This window comes from Typopeltis vanoorti, unplaced genomic scaffold, assembly GCF_054136105.1.
Source record: "Typopeltis vanoorti isolate ZY-2024b unplaced genomic scaffold, IOZ_Tvanoo_1.0 HiC_scaffold_123, whole genome shotgun sequence".
Taxonomy (NCBI): domain Eukaryota; kingdom Metazoa; phylum Arthropoda; class Arachnida; order Uropygi; family Thelyphonidae; genus Typopeltis; species Typopeltis vanoorti.
Window position 1 is genome coordinate 787 of NW_028327930.1, and position 21,178 is coordinate 21,964.

A 21,178-nucleotide genomic window follows, 5' to 3' on the forward strand; every position below is an offset into this window, starting at 1 on the left:
TCAAGGTGAGACCGGCTAACTTACCTTTAATAGAAACAGATCAAATAAAGGTTCTTGAGGCCATTGACGGGAAGCGAACCCAGCTTTTTTCGACCAAAGGGCTTCGTCTATACCGACTGAGATACAGAAGCTCCCTGGTTATAGTGATCAATGCAAACTGTAGTCATGACAGCTAGCTTAATCCTTCATGAACTTACTCTCATGGTACTGTGTGTGTTTGTGTGTGATGGAGAGAGAGAGAGTGACATGGTAGTTCATATGATTGCTGAATTTTAATTTCATGAAATTGTGATCCTGGACAGCTATTCTTTTAAACTAATTAATGAACTGAAATAATTTGATTATACAGACGCTTTCGTTGTACAAATGGTTCATGGTGATCTCATGGAAATGAACGGTATAATACGAATGGCAGAACAAGGATAAACAAGAATAATAAGAGGAAATGAAGCCTACAAATTTTTATTTTTAGCATATGAGGAATAACACATTAAAATGACAAATAAAATCTCTAAGGTTATATAGATTTCTAGCATTTATTATCAGCACAAAGATTTCAGAAAATTTATATTGATTGTCATAAAAGTTTTTAGCCAAAGCTTATTTTATTCATGTCATTCATTTTGACGAAATGGTTGTGTGCTATTTCATCTAATGTCTAATTGAAGTCTCATAATTTTTATAGCCTTAAATTTCAGAAAATGTCAGTTTTTGAGGTTGTCTCTTCTGCAATATATTTAGCACTTTTAGGAACACCTGTACATATTCGATGTATATAACTGATATCATGAAATACAAAAGACTTGTGTTCGAACCTAGTCGCCGACTAGAAAAACATTTTCTAAGTCTTTTTTTCACCGGTTGCGGAGTTAGTCGATCTCTCTCACTGCAAGTGGGTTTTTTCTCCAGCACTCTAGGGTTTTTCGATCCGTAAACTCAAGAAAATCGGTCGTCGAACCCACACTACTTTCAGACTTTAAAAATATTGTATTAGAGCTAGGGACCACGAGGGGGCGGCACTTGCTAGCGGCGTTCTGCACAGCGTACCGATTAATTAGTGATAGCCTTGGGCCAGATATCTCTGACTGGCTACCATTGCAGATTGAACTACCCACTCAGCCTCTAAAAGTTAGATAGGGCTAAAAAACGCTCCCTATAAGGGAATAAAAGCGTTAGCTGATTTTTTTAATGCAAAATGTAAAATAGGCATTGAGATTATGCACGTTCAAATATCTGAATCTAAAGCTTGATGAAAAGGAACTAACAAGGACTAGAGAGTAGGAATACGAAATAGGACATGGAAATTATCGTCTTGATTCCAAAATTTGTCATTCTGTTGCTCCTGCAACACAAGTGGAATGTTTTTTTTTTTTGTTTTGCAACCACATTCTTTTTCACCAGATACATTTGCTTTAATTTGACTATGAGAAGACAGTTTGTAATTTCTTTGATATAACTAGATTTGATTTTAAATTCTCATATTTCCAAGGCCATTCCAATTATTCTTTTTCTTTATTTTTCATTTATATTGTTTATGAGCATAATGGCTTATAATCAGTTTCTGATTTCTGTTTTTCCTAATAATGCAGCTCTCGCATCCATACATCACTGATGGAAATATCATTACTCTGATAGTTACTTGCTAACGTCTCTATCTTTCATAATTTTTGTCAGGTTTAAGATGACTTTTCCCCATGGCTATCCTTCTTTTAATTCCATCTTCAGATTGCTCACCATTTTTTTCTAGATCCCTCTAAATCATAACTTTCATCGAAATCTATTTTATCTCCTTCAATCATAAATTCATCTAAGTTTTCAGAAGCAATCACGTTTGATTTGCTGATGTTTAAACCAGCTTTTTTGCTTTCCCTCTTAACGAACAGAAATGTCGGCTCCAGATCGTCCATAGTTCTTCTCTGAGGGTTGTATCATCTGCATATCTTAAATTATTTATTTTTCTGCCACAAACTTCATTCATGATCGGTCTCTGTCTCAGTCGGCTGTTCTCATAATATATTCACTATAAATATTAAAAAGATAGGGCAACCATGCTGCACCACTTTTGCCTGTACGTACTGTTGTATAAATTGTTTAAACCATTCAGCATAACTGATTGGTGTCTATTACTATCTTGCAAGTGTTGGCTCACCAGAATTGAGTTTGATGAAATGTTCAACCTCATTTATTTCTGATAAGTTTGATATCCCTTAAGAAAAAAATGAAACACATTCCTTGAATAACACTTAAAATTTTTGAGACAACGCCTTATTTCAAGAAATGGTAACCTCTGAAGATGAGTCTAAATTTTGATTTCCCTGTTTATAATGTAGAGGAATTCTAGATCTAGAATTCCTCTAAATCTTTTCAAAGGTAGTGAATCCATTATATATTAAGTATATTTGTTCACTTTCCCTCTAAACAATTCCAAGCAGGATCTCCTAATGATTTCGTATGGACAATAACCACACAACCATTCTTATTCCAGTGCTTATGACTTTATATAAATGCCAACTGGCATGATCTTCGTGAGTTTATGCAGCATTTCCTTAGTTAAATTACTGTTTTATTCTTCTCATCCAAACGTCTGGAGTTGAGATATTATTGAAATAACTCTTAGTAATAAGGAAACATTCATTTGGTTTAAATTTTTGTTCCTTATTAATTCTTTGGTTTCTAAGAATTGTGTCAAAACTGTAAGAGAAGAATAAGACATACTCAAACAGCAGTTATCTTTCACCGAAATCTCCAAATTGCTTTTCTATTTATATTAAACTCTCTATAAAACCATTATGAAAGGCATCGTCTAAAAGTGAATTTGAAAGCCTAGAATCAAAATATTTTCCAAATAGTAGTCAATCAAAGAGAGAAGGCTCAAGACTAACCGTGAAACATACAGACAAGTGCCGCCATATCGTAGTCCCTAATTATTAATTAATTTAATTAATGTCTGATATACTGTGGGTTCTACGGTTATATTTTCTTGAATTTATCAGAGCAAAACCCCGAATTTCCGGGATATATAAAAAACCTGCTTGCGCATAATATGCTTACACCAGAACTGGTCGAAGAAATGTTAAGAAAAAGTTCCTCCGGTCTTCAACTACATTCGAACTGAAAACGGCTTTCTTTAGGTGACCTAGCGCTGAGGAAGCAAACACCACTTCCACAGAGATTAATTGACAAAATGCACTTATTAAATGCCAAAACTGTTGGAAGTAATTTAGTCCAATATGTTTGCATTGCTTTTTTGTACTCAAACTATTCTCTTACATTGTTGTTTCTTGTTGTGATTCGACTAGGGCATCCCACTGCTTGACAAACAAAGGCTTCTTCCGATTTTATCAACTCTTATTTGTGATGGCCATCTGCATCCAGATGTTTCTGCTTTTTTTGCTGATCTCGTCTCTCTACATTTGGATCTCTCTCTTTCTCTCTCTCTGCAAATTATAATAAAGGCTATCCATCTGCTCATCTTCCGTACTAGTTGCATGGTCAGCGCAGTTCCACTTTAACTGTTTGGCTTCATGAACAACATACTAGTTTTAATTTTCTATCTGAATGTTTGCTTTCTATGCTCTTTTAATTCTCATGGTACTTGCCATTACTCTTTCGCATGTTTCATATTACTTTTTATTTATTTATTTTTTACTAATCAAGTTTGGCTCCCTTGTTGTACCTAATTATGGACCCAAACTTATAACAAATATGCACCCAAATCACGCTTAATTTGCGTTCATATTGCATCTTCAGTATGGAAATATAATGGAATCCAATCTTTTTGAAACGGATGGCAGATCATCCTTTATCCAATCGCTCAATGATCAGTAATTCTTCAAGTTTTAGTTATTCTGCATGCTATTTTTTGCATCGTTACTCACTGAAATAACTTTTCTAGTTTCTAGATTCTTTTCCTCCGATTGTTGAACCGATGAAATTGGTAAATCTATTCCTACTATTATAAACAATTAACATTGGATTCCTCCTTTAATTTTTGAAAACAAATGTTTTTTATTATTTTATTTTAGAAGAACTGTGCCAAATTAGATACCAAAATGGTTTTGAAGTTGGTTCCGATATTATTTCGCCAATTATTTTGAAGTTTTGTGCTTTGGCGAAAACTTCTTTTCTATGTCTTTTAATTCTCTTCAATTCCTCCAACCAAGAAAAAAAAATAAAAAATATACTTCTAAGATCCTTGTTAACCATACTGTTTTACAATTATTAGGAGTCACTCTTTTTTTTTTCTCTTTCTCTTGCTGTCATGTAGTGGAAAACTCTTCAAGTGTTAATCCTATAAAACCTCTTCAATAGCTTATATATTTCTACTATGCTTCCTACGTTTTGCCTCTTTTGAACCCCGCATACCGTGAATCTATTCTCATAGGAATCACACCATAGACGTGCCAAATCTTTGTCACTTGCGTCTGGATCCTCTCCACCACTTCCTCCTCTCCACGGAATCTTGGTGTCCAGATCTGCGCGCAGCCGTACAGATGTGGCCTAATTCAAGCCTGATTAATGAACAATCCTCCATCCCTTCTTGTTAATGTGTTCTTCCTAATTTGATGTGCTGTTTCGTTTACCTTCGCAATAGCTCCCCTCTAAAGTTCAACTCCCTATCCACAATCCGCCCGCCAAGTTCCTCTCCTCATCAGTTTCCTGCCATTCAGATCCATCAATATAGTACATAGCTTATGATTTCTTCTTCTAAAGTGACCTTCTGAACTTATACTTGGTCACATTAAACTAGCCATCTTCCTTTTCCCATACTGCTTGTCTATTTAAGTCTTTCTGCAGGATCGCTACATCGGAATCCCGAAAATTCGTCGAAAGACAATTTATTGAAAAAACTATTAATCGAAAACCAGTTAGCTGAACAACAGTTCATCGAAAAAGAAATTAATCGAAAGGCAATTCGTCGAACCACAAATCATCGAATGAACAGTTCAATGAAAAATGCATTATAAGACATGTGAAGTAAGTGTATGCATCAAAAAAGAGCTGCAGCATTTATTGGAGTAACTTGTGATACAGTTGAAGCCTTGCATAATATTCCGTTTATGCATGTTATGTTGACAGGCGTGGGAGTTTTTTTTTTTTTTTTTTTGAGGGATATTCCTTTCACTCAGAATATGCTTTTCGTTCATTTTATACGGGTTTTACACATTCTTAAAAAACCTTTTCTCGAAACCAAGTAATGAAATGTTTTTTCAAACAATTAATTGAAGCCTCTAATAAGCAGGATAGATGTCTCGCCCAGAAAAAAAAAATTCTTCACTCATATACAGTAATCTACTCTTTCACCAACCTAGTACGGAAAGCGATTTCGGGAATTTGAAGGATCATTAACTGACTACACTGCGTGGAGGGTATGATAAAATGATAGCCACTGAGGAGGAGGATATAGTAGAAATGTTAAGTGAGCAATTCGCAAAGGCACAGTATTTCATCCTCGTGAAAAAAACATCATGCAGAACCGGAGAGCAATGGGGATGGAGGGAGAAGCCACTAATGGATGGTCAGTGAGCAGGAAATATATATGAGGAATTGAGTTTAATAAAAAATGCTTATATCAATAAGGCTGTATTGGAAAGAAGTGGAAAGAGAACAAAATTGTTCCGTTTCTTAAAAGGGGTATAAGACTAAGGCTTCGAATTGCACGCCATTTTTTTTTTTTTTGTCTGGATCTGTGGTAACGGTGTTTACGAGGATAGTGAGGACCAGGATTCAGAATTGGTTGATGATGACAGCATCCTTTTGATGGACAGGCTAGGTTTGCTAAAAGAAGATCGTGATTTAGCAATTTAATTACTATAACAAGGTGCATTGAACAAAGGGGATGGGTACAGAGAGGTAGGTTTACATTTTACTAAAACATTTGATAGATTTCCAAATGCAAAGCTGATAATTAAACTTGAACTGGAACTGATGGAGTTAAGAGATTAGTGCACTGAATTGGAGATTGGCCCTCCGATAGGTATCAACAAATTGTGTATGGGGATACGATATCCCAGAAGTGGAAAGCCACTAGTAGTGTGTCCCAGGGATCTGTTCTGGGGCCATTGCTGTTTATTTTGTAAGCGAATGAAATTGCGAAGAGCTTGAATAGTGATCTATAGATATTCGCAGATGATGCAAAGTTGGGAAGAACTCTGAGGAGTAAAATGAACGTGGTAGTCTTGCAAATGGACTTGAATAGACTTTCTGAATAGGCGAATGAATGATACTACCAGTTCAGCGTACCAACGTATAAAGTTTTAAAGTTTTGGAAACACAGATGGGATATGGTGTAAAAGATAGGCGGGATGATATCTTAGAGGACATGAGGGATCTGAAATTATAATAAATAAGGTTCTCAAATTTCGGAGTCATTTTTCTTTTGAGGACAGCACAGCGCATTACAGCAATGATGCGGAAAACACTGACATGTGAAAATAATTAAGTTTAGATATTTAATCCTTTGTATAAGGCTTTGATCAGACCTCATGTGCATAGTTACGTCACCGGGTTTTCAAAAGGATGACGAGATGTTGGAAAAGGTTTAAAGACGATTGACTAAGGTGTTTTCTGGTCTCTGAAAATGTCTCTGAAAATGTTGAGCATGAATACAGATTGAGGGAGTACAAATTGCAGAGTCTAAGAATAGAAGGACGAGGGGAGGGAACATAATCGAGATATATACTGGAAGTTGTTAAGGGATAATTAATACATTAACGTAAATTAGATTTTTCATAGAATGAGTAGGGACACACAGAGAACAAGAGACCATTCCAGGACGCTGTATTAAAAGGGCGTGAGGAATATGATTTTTTACGTGGAGAGTTGTGGCTGGTTGGAATGCGCTCCCTGGAAGTGTGTTGGGTGCAGAGACAGTGAATATATATTTTTAAGTCACGGTATGATGAGCTATGTAAAGTGACAGTGAGTGTGTGATGGAGGACCTCCTGCCACAAGTCGTTGACTCCCGGTAGGTCTGAAAGTAATAATAATAACACAGGGTCATGCGACAAATAATAATTGGTCATGCGACACGTTAGGTTCCAGACCACTGTTGTATAGTGAATTTCATCGTTAACGAACCACTGCCTTGTTTGATCACTTGTAGAATGCATGGAATGGTAAATAACGTTGTTGTCATACGTGTGCATAAATGGCTTAAATAAACCACTAGTTTACGTCAGTTACAGAAAAGAAAAAAATTAGAATGATTTCCGTAAACACAAAATTTATTCTGAATAGCCTGGCTTAAGGGAACGCCCAATTTGTGTGTCATCAATCTATAATATTTGTAGAGTAAATCTATAATAAAGTGTTTTGCCTTCTCTTCAATAAGATTTTCTCCTTTACGGATAGCATGTAATAACTAGTGTAGCACTCTTCACTCGACCAAAACTTTATATCTGAAATAAGTTTAGCTTGTGGCCTCTCACTGCGTGCGATTCCCCATCATCACTAATTTTAATAATTTTAATTTTGGAATAGTAATTTTAATCTTAATTGGTTTACGGGTCTTCTTTTTCACTGAAAGCAACAGTACCCTTACTTTGAATTTTATCTGCCATTATTAACAATAAAATAAAATAACAGTTATGAACAGTTTACAATTCACAGCAAAACAAGAATACATAATGAGACGTAGCGAGCAAGGAGCCTTGTAAACAAGCAATCACGCGACATCAGTTGATTCACGGACACGCCTTGTTGCTGAAACCGTCGTAGAAAGAATGCAGGATCATGTTGCAAATGGGCACTGGTCTAATCGGAAATCGTCGTATAAGCGGATAGTGGAAAGCGAAACATCATAAACCTGGTATTGCTGTAATAATAATTTGGAGCTCATAAATGCTTTGCGCGTTGCTGTTAAATTAATATTTAAATCATTGAAGTTTTTGGTTACATCAGTTTGAAAAAAAGTTAGTTAATTAATTAGTAGTAAATAAAATTCTCGGCATAATGTCTTTCTCACAAACAAACCAAAGAAGTTATCCATTAGAAGATTCCAAAACCAGGAAAAATTACTTATCAGAACAAACTGCAAACAAAATGGGTAGTTTGATTTGCTGTATTAGCCCTGTTACTAATGGAAAGACGTTGTTTTACTGAACTGTTTATAACTTACATCCTTTCAATCAGATGGAGAATTCTAACTACCCTCAAATCCAAATAAATAAAAGTAACAAAAATTTAAATTTCCTGAAAAACTGCCTATTTTAGCGGGGTGTTTTTTCATGTAGTTGCGATATGCCGCTCTATGAATGCAAAGGATATGATTGCAATCCTTAAGCTGTTGAGAGGTATTTAACACGTTCATTGCCAAGCTGAAAATTGGAATTTCGTGTGGTGGCCAAATTATTTTTATTTAGTTAACGACGCCCACGCGATAACGCGCGATCTGCCGTTTGGTGAGAACTCGTATCGCGCGATATCGTTTTCATTGCCAAGCTAAAAATTGGAATTTGGTGTGGCGGCCAAATTTTTTATATTTTTTTTATGCTGAATAAGAACGATACCTTTTTTTTTATTATTATTCTATTACTTAGATTGAGTGATTCGTTAATGGAATAAGAGTGTGTCTAGATTTCAGATAGATGTGTTGCAAGCAGAGCTAACCTTTTGGGATGAATTTATGGACACTAAAGACTAGGGCAACCGGCTTTAGATATTCGCAAACCAAGACATAATATTTTCTTACTAATATAACTCTAGGCAATCCCACTTTATTTATTTATTTTTTTCATTTTAATTTTCTGTTGAATTTTTAATAACATTCCTTTCTTCCCCCTTGCTAAGTGGTGAATCAGATACAATTAAAATAGAGCAATCTCTCGATTAATGCGCCTAATGCGTTCTTTAAAACAGGCGCATTAATCGAAAACGCACTAATCGAATATAGTTAACTATTGGAAAAAGTATAATTCATTCCTCAAATTTATTTTTTGACCCTTAATTTTTTTTTATAAATTGTCTCAGGGCCTAATTAAAGGAAAATAATGAAGCTGAAGTTGAAAGACAATAAAACATATTCAGACAGTACGAAAATCATTTTCAGATTGTTTCTGTGAAACCTCTTTCTGCTTGCAGTGATTAAAGTTTCTTCACATTCCTCGGGATCTTCCCGCTGTGCTTCTCAATTTAGTAGGTCGGAATCACTCATTTTCTCAGAATGAGATGTAATTAATTTAGAATCAATTGTAAAGCATTAAAAATATTTCTACAAAGAATTTGCTTCCAAACGGCTCGCATGTTGTTAGCATTAATTTCATTCGACTTTGCCACTTTATAACCAGCTGAGATTTCTTTGATTTTTGGTCAGAAAAGTATTGGAAAGCATTCGCTTCCAAAAAAAGGCCGGTTTCATCGATATCAAATATTTGTTAGTCACAATAACTCCCTTCCTCCACAATTTTCTTCAAAATCTCTGGATAATTTGTGGCCACCTCCTTATCTCCACTTGCAGCTTCGCCTGTGATTAGAACATAATGTAGGCTATTTCTCTTTTTTGAGATGCTCAAACCACCCAGCGCTAGCTTGGAATTCTTCTTCTTTTCCATCATTGATAGCCCTTTCAAGGTTGCAAACAGCCTTAATGCTTTTGATTTAATAAGGTCAATGCTTACCCGGAACAGTTTTTAGATACAGTCTTCGATCCATGTAGAAAGAAGTCTCTCTAATTCAATCTTTATGATACATTGATTTCGAATGCGTGCATGATGAGCACTTGAAGCAGCCTTACCTTTCTCTTTGTATTCAGCAGCTTTGCTTAAAATTGCTCTTATAGTTCATTGACCCATTTTGTGTTCTTCTTCCATTTTTGCTCAGGACTCGTCTTGTTGATTTCTCTCTATTATTTCAAGTTTTTCTTCCAATGAGATTACTTTTCGAATCGTTTTCACACTTCCACTTTTTTTGCTCACTAATTCTTTTGCTCATGATGAAAGGTTGGGAAAATTCTTTAATATTAAAAAAAGGAAAACAAGTGCAAAGAAGGCACGAGGAATGACCATTAAAATTCTGGGGGTAAATTTGGAACACATTGTACATGGAAATAGTGTAGTATGCCATTAGAAATAACTTCGTAAAATGTTTTAAATCGGTAAATGAATTATTACTCGCCATCCCGGCGAGTGATTGTTTCACATACTTAGCCGTATAAATTTATTGATAGAAAAAAGTTTTAAATCTGCAACATTTATTTTTATGATATATTAGAACGCACTAATCCAATTTTAGAGGAGCACTAATCGAAATCGCACTAATCGGGGGCGCATTAATCGAGAGATTGCTGTCTAACTTTCAGAAAAACCAAAAATTGAAATGAGAACAGTACTGTGTACTTAATTAAAATTAAGTTTTTTCCTACTTGGTTGGCAGTTTCCATAATTGTGTCTGGTGGTTGATTTTAAATATATTGTTTGCATGCAAACGGTTTCCTTTTCCTAAACGTAATTTCTGTATGCCTTCCCGCGTGAAGAATGAGTAGAAAATGGCTATTTGATGATTCTGTGCTGCTTGCAGTACGTGTTTCCTTCACCCTGTGTCTGAGGTGAAATTTATTCTTTTTTTTCCAGATTGCCATTTTTTTTGTGTCTGGCATTCGATGCGACAATAGAAATATGATTAAATCCTCAAGAAATCACACACACAAACACCACTTCATCAACATAAATTAAATAACTAAAACTTGTAATTCAGTTTTATGCTTACCGATCAAGTAATCGCGAAATAGACTAAGCCTGAAAACCGCAGCTTTTCCAAGAGAATCTGAAATAACAAAGACATCTTCTTTAAGAACTGCAAAACCCAAGAATGATCTTTGTTTATCCTAAATATAAATGCAATCTAACTGAGCATTAAAATAAGCAAACCAAAATGTATATACTAACAAAATTATCGCACTCCCTTCGAGAAAAATATCGGGAGAACTCACCCACTCAAAACCCAAAACACAACATAAAGAAACAACACTAGAAAACTGACAAACCTACTATTCTTTACACGGCACAAAATAATACACGTATAGAATTCTACCTCACCAAAATAAAACGAAAGTATCAGCCAGTGACAGGAAATCCCCACCTTTGAGGGTAAGGGATAAAAAACACATCCCCGCTCCCCCATACGCAGAAACACGGAAATCTAAGAAAGAAGCTCGGATATAGTATACATTATATCATATGGTATTTCCGATTATTCCTTCTCTAGTACATGATGTTATGGCTGATATTAGATTATACATGGTTAGCGTGTCTAGGTAATGTACAGTGTTGTTCTGGTTTCCTTTTGCAATATTTATGTTTATATCACCGATTATCATTAGCTATTCCGTTGAGCGTAATTATTGGTGTGAAAGCCAGCAATTGAGATCTGCGAAAATTATATCACGTTTAAGTTTGGTGGCCGGTAAATAGTATTTAGTATTATGGGATGCTGTCTATTGGTGGTATTAATAATTTAGATGCAAAGGGTTACAGCATGCTCAAACTGATAGACAGTTTCTTTTGCTATTAAGTTATGTTCGGTAAATATTAATATTACACCCTTCGCTTTTTGTTTCTCGGCCGGATCTATGTCGCTGATATCCTACTGTAGAATTCGGAAGGCAGTTGCTTCTTCATTAGAAACGAATACTTCTGTTAGTACCAGTATGTGAATAACACCGGTGTAATTCTTTAGATACTGCTGTTTCAACAACCAATGTTTTCGAATGCATTTGCTATTAATATGCAGGATGGAGAGTCCTATCAAGTAAACTGTGTATTGATTCCTTGCATCGAGCAAATCAAAAGTACAATTGTTGATATATTCTGGTGTTACTACATCTGTCTAATGTTCACATTCACTTTTTCTTGTGTTTGTCATGTACTTAGGGGTCTTTTGTTTGACTTTGATAGCCTATCTATGTCTTCCGAGCTTTTGATTGTGAAGATTCAATTGTGAATCTTTGAAGATTGTGGAACAAATCTTCAAAGATCCAAAATTGATCCACCAAAATTTGGCATTTTTTTATGTTTTCCCTTTTCTCGGTTGGTACAATGGATACTAGTTGAATGGTGTTAAATACGCAGATAAGAAGATTGGTGTGTTGTCCTCCGATGCGTTCAACTTGGCAACTGGATTTTTCAGTCTACTGGCTTTTATGGGATTTTCTCTTGTGGATTTGCTTGTAAGACGAACTATGACTTGTGTGGTCATGTTAAGCTTTGCTTTCTGCTCTTGCTGTGATTCCGATTTACGGTCTCAATGTCGTTATGCTGTTGCGGGATGTCAATTTCGCCGCCTAACTTTAAAACTACGTCTCTGAGGTTTTCTGTGGACGCAGTTTCAGGAAGACCGTTTATGGAAAGATCTTCTTTGTGTTGTTGCTGGTTTAAAAGTTCGTATTCAAGTTTTAGGGAATTAAATTCATGGCGAAGTTGAATATATCTTTCATCAGATTGCACATGCCTGCAATGGAAAATTTGTCTGAGAAGTAATAATTGATTCTTTTAGATTTATAGGTGCTGAGTTCAGAAAAAATAGTAAAAATATTTTACCCAATTTCTAATTTTATCGTTTTTATTGGTAGTACAATACACCCGAGTTATATAACACGAGACTTACGTAAATTCGCATTTACTTAATAAATTCATTAACGCGTATGAATACGTTTGGCTTTGCGCAGATGCGTTTTTGACGGCCTTATTGAGTACAGTAGTAGATGCCTCGAGCAGATAGCTCAGTCGCTTGTTATTATTATCTTTAAAATGGAATGCAAACGCTAAACCGAATGCGCTGGTAACAATTCCAAAAAACAAAGGTCTGCAATTACTTTAGAAAAAATTTGAAAACAATTCCTATCTATGAAGGCGGGAACATTCTATCAACAATAGCTCGGGAAAAAAATCAACCTATTTCGACAGTGAATACAAGAGTTCGCAGTGAATGGATAAATTTCGCATTGTTGAAAGTACGAAAGGTGCAGTAGCGTTGAGGGGATGACTTATTACCAAGAAGAGACGGGGCCTGATATCAAAGATGGAGAAATTGTTGTCTCACTGGATCCATTACCTGACACATTCGAATCACGTAAAATATGAGATACGTCAAGGAATACGAAGCGCATTTCATAAGTAACTTGGGGTGCAACTAGATTTGGATTTAAATTCACCGCATTGCTAATTATATTCATTCTCCTTTATTTACAGTAAATTAGTTCCGTAAGTGCCTTTTTTTAGTAAGTAATGAAATTTCCAGGAAACTTCTCATTCTTAAGATAGGAGAGGGAGAGAGCAATGCAGATAGAAGTTCAGGTGGATACATTGAATCTGACTGGGAGAGATAACGGACGACTTTCCTGTTGTCGTCACAGACAAACGTTCTTGTGTGATTCTTTAGCTGAACTTTAGTTCTTCACAACTCAGTTATCTTATTTCTGAAAGGTGGCATATTTTATAAGTTACTGTGAAGATTTAATTTCATGTGTTTGCAGTTTTTCTAATGTTTTCGTGTAGTGTCGTGTAATATTCTTGATGTCATTCGTTAAAATTCGTTTAACTGTGTTTTAAGTGGTGTTTGTAAAGACTTCAAGAGGATGCAAACATTCACTTAACAAAGAGGATACACCAAATACCTGTGCTTTTTGTGCGCGTGAGACAGCAGAGATCGAGGGCAACATTGGATCAAGAAGGAATGGAGAGAAAGAGTCACAATAGAACCAACCTAGAAGTAAAAATGTGTTACATGAAACTTTAGTTGCTCAGGAAAAAGTCCTTTTACCCCCCACTTCACATAAAGCTGGGATAGAATGCAATTTTTCAAGGTTTTGTCGAAAGAAGAGAGTGTTTTACATACAACTCTGCAAAATTTCTGGGATTATGTACAACAAAATTGAAGAAGGTATTTTTATCGGTCCGGACATCAGGAAACTTATGAAAGATAAACTGTTTGAATAAAAATGGAAACTATTCACAAAGGAGCATGGAAAACTTTCAAGAGGTCGTGACCAAAGTTTAGGAAATCTCAAGGACCCCAACCATAAAATGATTGTGGAAGACATGCTACAGAAATTCAAGGATTTTGGGATGCTCGAAGCGAAGAGCAAGGAGAGCAATTCCACCAAGACTATAAGGATGAGGGAAAGAAGGTATCAGGACAGGTGGAATGTCAACATGATGGAAGACTATTGCTGGATTTTGCACAAAGATAACCCCGGAAAAGAATTTCAGTAAAAAAAAAATTTTAAAGAGTTCAAAAGGAAGCTTTGAAGGAAAAAGAAAGAAAATCACCACAATAAAATATAAAGCATCTACTAAAGTTTAATCTTTAATTACTTTATTTAAAAATTTTTTTCCTATAGATTTATTCCAAAAATGTTTACCGAAAATTTTAAATACGTTACTTTACTTAATATAATGCGTTGTAAAGTTATTTTCCTGTAATATTGAGATCCAGTTTGTGAAAAATCCTTCTGTGATAGAAAAAAATGGAAGAGATATTTCAAATCAGCAGTCAAAAATAAATCACAAATAGGTAATAGTTTCCAGGCAACTTTTCTTGACTCGAATTTTGCAGGCCTGTGTTATGTTTCTTGTCAGTTAGAATATTAACACTACTTTTGATATCTTTTACTTTTTGTAAGATTCTTCTATTGATAAATTATTATATTTAACACAATCCACATCCTCGATAAGTTTGTTTTGTTATTTCTTCGTTCTGCTTATCAAACAGTTCTTGGACAAGATCTGCTAAGCTGGCTTTTATAGTTTCGAAATCGTTTTCTATTTCAAATCATGGGATTTACCTGTATGTTTGCCTGTTCCGTTCATCGTCTAATTCTGCCTTCGACATAATCAGCTTCATTGTTACTTTATATCCTACCATGGGCAGCAGTGTTTCTTTGTTCTCCCTGCAGCATAATCAATTCCATTCCTCGCATATTAGATTGGATTTACTTTGCAATGCATTGGATTTACATCTTGGATGAGAACTAATTTCTTTGCTTTCATCCTCGAAGCTTATATGTAAGCCTCTCTGAAGATGACACCGGTTGGTTATTATTTATTTTTTCGCTGAACTGGAAGCCTGAGCGAATATATTGTGTTTCATTAAGTTTGTATGGTATTTTGGGTGCGTGTTTCTTGTTCGTAGTATGTCCTTAGAGCTCTTTTCAGGCTATTGTAGTTTTTAAGGTTTCTGTATTCAAAAGGTAATTTGTTTATCATGTCTGTGATGTAAAATTTCGCGTGGCCTTTCCGTAGTGATTATTGTATTTATATGTGATATAATTAGTAGTCTGAGGTCTTGTTATACGGTATGTATTTCTAACTGTCCTGTAGTTGGCATCGAAATAATGTTTTAGCAAGGCTGCATAGTGGTATAAATGTTTTGCTGTCAGTATTTTGTGTTTCATTGCAATGTTTATAAGGTCGTGATTTTCTCTTTGTTCCCAAAAGATCAGTTTTGTCATTTTGTACTGTAGCGGCATTAATCTATTTAATTTGTAGGGTCCACAGAAAGCATACGTTGTTATAGCGTATCTTAGTATATTTTGGCATAGTGCTTTGTATATCAGTGTTTTTAGGCGTATGGGAACTATGTCTTTTAACCTGTAGAGTTTGATACTTATTGTTCGGAGTCTGTTGTGTAGTTGGTTTATGTGGCTATTCCAGTTCATATCTGCATCGAAGTAAATTCCAAGGTATCGTATTGTTTCAACCTGAAAGAGGAAAATGATACAGCAAAGGATAAGAGAAAATTTAATAAAGGATAGGAAATTTCTGAAGTGTTATTGAGAGCATTGGAAAAGGAAGGAATAAAACTTCTATCCATCGTCTTTAATAGAAGTCTGGAGGAGGATATAATACCTAAAGAATTCGTAAGATGTATTTTTATTCCTATTCCCAAGACTACAGGAACAATGAATTGCATCAAGCATAGAATTTTCAGCTTGATTAGCCACGTTGTAAAAGTCCTAATCAACATAATATACAGAAGAATGGAACAGGCGATAGAGAGAGAGAGAGAGAGAGAGAGAGAGAGAGAGAGAGAGAGAGAATTAAATGAAGCACAGTTTCGTTTAAGGAGAAACAGGGTAACCAGGGAAGCTATCACAACACTACAGATATTGGGAGAAAGAATGATCGAGCGCAATAAAGACTTATATCTATGTTTGGTGGACTATGAAAAAGCTTTCGAGAATTTTTTTCATAATATACAAAACTCAACAAGCCAGGGTCAGGTTTGTAGGAGAGGATATTGAATGGATCCCCATAAGAAAGTGTGTGAGATAACGGTGTGGGATGTCCCCACTCCTTTTTAATGTCTGTAGTGAATGGATGATGAGGGAGGCCTTGGAAGATCTGCAGGATGGAATAAAGATAAACGGACACCTCCTAAATCATATAAGATATGCAGAAGACATTGTAGTTATGAGCGAAACAGAGGAAGGCTTGCAAAGAATTTTCAACAGACTGAACACGGTTGGAAATGAGAAAAATAAAATGAAAAAAAAAAACATTCAGAAGACAAAAGTGATGAAGATGAAGAAAAAGAAATGATGGGATGGAAATCACTTTGAACTGACAAAGAATAGAAAATGTCAAAAGTTTTGAGTACCTTGGGAGTTGGATAACAAAAGAGAGTAGATCTAATTATGAAATTAAGAATAGAATTATAATAGCAAAAGCAGCATTTTTCTAAATATACCAGATGTTAGGAAACAGAAATCTGAACAAACAGTTAACAGTAAGACTCCTCAAGACAATAATCTGGAGCGTGGAGACGTATGGATGTGAGTTCTGGGCGATCGACAATAAGGAAATGAGTGACCGATTGAATGCATTTGAAATGTGGTGCTTGAGAAAAATGGATCGTATCAGCAGGACTGAAAGAGTGAGTAATGAAGAGGTTTTTGAAACATTCAAAATGAAAACAGACTATATGGCTAGTATCCAAAGAAGAAAAATAGCAAAAAAATAACAATTGATGAAGGGGGGGGGGGAGTTTCTTCTGAAGAATAGTATTATTCTGGGAAGCTCTTTTTTATTATTTATTTATTATAAATAATTATTATTATTTATAATAACCATATTATTATTGTTACTAACGAATGCTATTATTATTGGACTACCCTTGCAAGATTCATTGCGAGTTCACATCTCATGCGATGTCTTTCATATTCATTCATTCCTTATATTCATTCTTTTTTTGCTCATTTGACGTGGCAAGTATTTTCTCTTTGGCCCTTTTCCTTGCAATAACCTACTCTTCGCTCTCTTGTTTGCACTTTGTACTGGCTTTAATTAAACTACGAGGGGAGGGGGGTGCTCAAAAGTTCTGAAAAAATCCTAGAACAAGAATGATATTAAAACAACTGATTGAACCACAAGGAAGAACACGTCTTAAAACCCTTTAATCCCAATGTTTGATTAAATTGTAATGATTTCTTCGTTTTCATGGTTCTACCTCTATTCCTTCGTGGTGATTATCATAACTTTTTTGCACACCCTCGTAATTAAAAGTTATACAACTTGTGTCAAATAGTCAGTTCTCTCAATAAATTGGTCTTACAAATCGGGAATTTTCAAGTCCCCAATTCTGAGGCACCTTTCTTAATGTCCGCTTCAAAATGATATCATTGAAAAAAGTAAAACAATAGTGATCATGATATTACACTGAACTCAATCGTCTATTTAATGAACAAATTGCATATGCATTTTGTGATGAGAACTTCTTTTTATGGTCAGTTATCTCCTTAAGTGTTCATCATGTTTTATATGAAAGACCCTTTCCATATTCATGTTAAAATATTTCAGATATGAAGATTGGTATTATACTAAAAGTATAAAACGCAGAGTTTTATAATAATCAGATGGCAACAAGATATTCATTACTTCAAGTGTTTTAATAAAAGTATTTAACCTTCTGAAAATTTTATGAACTTTGCTAATCTTAATTATGCCATTGAACCAAGACAAGACTGTTGATTCAAAAAGTGTGGATTCTTGGGCAGAGTTTATGACTTTTGAAGCAGTGCGATAATAAGGTGATTCATCTCAAAAGTTTGCAATTTTTAAACTGTGAATCATATTGTTTGATGCTTAATAATTAAATATTTATTACAACTTGATAACTACTATCATGAGCCAAAACATTATGATATTTCAATATTATAACTAGACTGCACGGTTATCAGGACAGTGGTAGGGTATCCTGGTATGGGGATTGTTCTAAGAAACATCACATCACTGGGTCTTCTCATCCCCCATTGAACACACGTTGATCACTAATTGTTTCAGAATAAGTATTGCTCTTCACGTTGACAATGTGGTCCAATTGAAGTGACACTTCCAGCATGCCACACTGCTCTTATTGTGAAGAATGATTTATGAGCATTTCCAATAATTTCATCTGCTGTCTCCTGCCTTCCTAATTCTTTTGATATGAAAGTCATTGAACATTTTTGAGAATCAGTTGAATCCCTTGGAATATTCGTGGGATCATGTGGAACACCGCTTGTCGACGCCAGTGCCCCGCTCAACCAGTAATCTGTGGAACATTAATCTGTCTAATTTGTTTCCAAAATGCCTCTGATCACCTTCTGTTGTCTAGTGAAGTGATGCCGAGATAGGCGAGTACTGTAGTTATCTCACCAAAAGAAACTAAACATGTTATCAGATAGGTGGACATAATGTTTTAGCATATGAGTACGTAGGATTACAAAAGTTAAATTAATGAAATTACCACATATATATATATATATATATATATATATATAAGATATATATAATAAAGAAGGAGTTTCAATGCAATACACACTCTTTTTGCAAAATAACATGCGCTGCCCTCTGAAACGACATTCGCCGACATCGCAGGGAGGATCGCACTATATTAAATGAAATAAAGTAAAATAATATAAGTATAATAAACTTTGTTTTTGTATTAGTTATAAATTAAATTAAATTAAATAAATATTTAATATTGTTTTTGTAATTTTATAATACATTTTTATTTTTGTATGCACTAAATGCTGCATGTTTTATTTTTATGGTCGATAAAGCAATTATGGTCGCTGTCTACTCATGACAAAATAAAGAGAAATAATATTTAATTCAGTTTTAATAAAGTACGATCATTATTATTATTGAAAATTCTAGCCACGAAACCCCACAATACATTCACCAATTAATTGCGTTTTTCAATTAAGTGAATGCACATTTTTTTTTATCTAACTGCGTGTATTCTTTCTGTGTGGTGAAAACTAACCCCCGTCCCCTTGAGTTTACAGAATTTTTGTCTTTCAATGCACTTCATTCATGAAGAGAAGATTTTCATGAAGTGGTTATCTTATCTTCAGATAGCTTTATGAAAAAAACTTAGAAAGGTTTCTCGTATCATGACATGATTGGAATGCAAAGTTTTTTTTTTTGTTTGTTTCCAACGAAAGGGTGCATGCGCATACAAATTTGGCCCGCCAAAAATATATACCCACTATTAATATAATTAACGGCTATTGTAGCCTGTTTTTGTTTAGGAGTGTCCCTTATTTAAATGCATTAGCTAACATAACTCAAAAAAGGGTATATATATATATATATATATATATATATATATATTTTAGGGCATTATGGGCGAGTATAGAAGGCAATTATGGCAGAATAAAAAATGTGGAAAACATTTTGTACATACCTTGTTTTTGGTTTCAAGATGCCTTCTAAATCCAAGCTCTTGCTGAAGGTTGTTGGTAAACGGGGGGGAGGAGGAAAGAGGGAAAGAACATGGGGGTGTGCTTGGGACGCGGGAAATAAGTTTGGCACACTTTATATACACACTTTATCAGATATCATCCGTGAACTGTATTCGAAGGTGACCGAATTACGGTAGTAATGTGTAGTATGGTGTCCTCTCAAAAGATGTCGTTACTCGCATGAATTCCAGAATTACTCACATAAATATACCAAAAAATATATGTAGCATAAGGAAGAGAAATTTGCACATACCTTTTTCTGGGTGTTGGGGCTTTTCCAGAACATATAAACACTAAAAAACGTAACATCGAAACGAAAAATCGAATACAAAGCACAGGAAAAACGGAAATAGCTGTTCACGCCCTTGAACAAAAACATACCCCGCAGATCGACGAGGCCATCATAGCAGACAGACAAGACAATGAAACAATGTTTGGAATATCGGAAACAATAGCCATAAAATGTGACGCGAACTCTTTCAACGTACACAGGCCCTACATAATCTCCGAGGTTTGGAAGCTACAAAACATAAAATTGAGGTCACAACCCCGACCAATAGGCGATAACACAACACTTCAAAAACAGAAGCACCTACCCGACCTGACATAGCATCCACTTTCCCAATGTGTTCAGATGACTACCAAGAAACGGACGAAACGGAAAATAGTCGAAACGGACCGCACCCCGTCAACCCCCTTTTCCTCTTCCCCCTCCCTATATAAAAAATCAACCCTTTTACCTTTTCCCCACTCTATATAATATACTAATATAATAATGTTTATATATATATTACTGAAAAAATCCGGGTGTTTCTAACTTAATTCTCCCAAATTGCCTACCCCCCCCCCTCCACACACTCCGTAGTTTTTCGACATCGCAGAAAGAGGAAAGCCGCAACACCCAGAAAAAGGTATGTGTAAAATTCGCTTCCTTATGCTACATATACTTTTTGGTACATTTACATCTACAATGCCCTAAGAATCCATGAGTAAATAGCCAATAACATTAAACAGGACACTCCTAAACTGAAGCAGGCAAAATAGCCGTAATTAAAATAGTATAATTATATATATATAGTTTCAAACATATAGTTTCACAGTTACAAAATAGAAAAAAAAAGACTGCATTTATCAAAGAAACTTCCTTCAAAAGTTACACTCTTCTCCAAGCAACAGTGAATATTTAAAATTTTATCCACTACTCTTTGAGAAGTTTTAACACTGTTTTCTCATAATAGAAAACAGTGTTAGCGATGTAACGACCGAAATTCTTTGGATGGTATGCGAACTAAGAATAATAGCAACTTCACTTGGATGAAATGAAAGAAATTTGCCGGCTTGGCTGGCCGAGTGGTTAGCGTATCCATTCCCCAGCCAAATTCTGTCGTGAGCATGGATGTATCTGAAAAATGCTAGTGGTGGTGATCGACCGTAGGTGGCGTTGGTGTAGATGAT

General features: G+C 35.1%; 1 long non-coding RNA gene across 1 annotated transcript; it reads right to left on the reverse strand.

The window, feature by feature from the left end:
- Positions 1-434: 434 nt before the first annotated feature.
- LOC150092227 (uncharacterized) lies at positions 435-18,863 on the reverse strand. The gene is made up of 3 exons (XR_016550603.1): positions 18,796-18,863; positions 10,705-10,761; positions 435-7,816 (listed from the first exon to the last, which is right to left on the reverse strand). It is a non-coding gene; the product is annotated as an uncharacterized LOC150092227 (long non-coding RNA).
- Between the last annotated feature and the right edge of the window lie 2,315 nt (positions 18,864-21,178).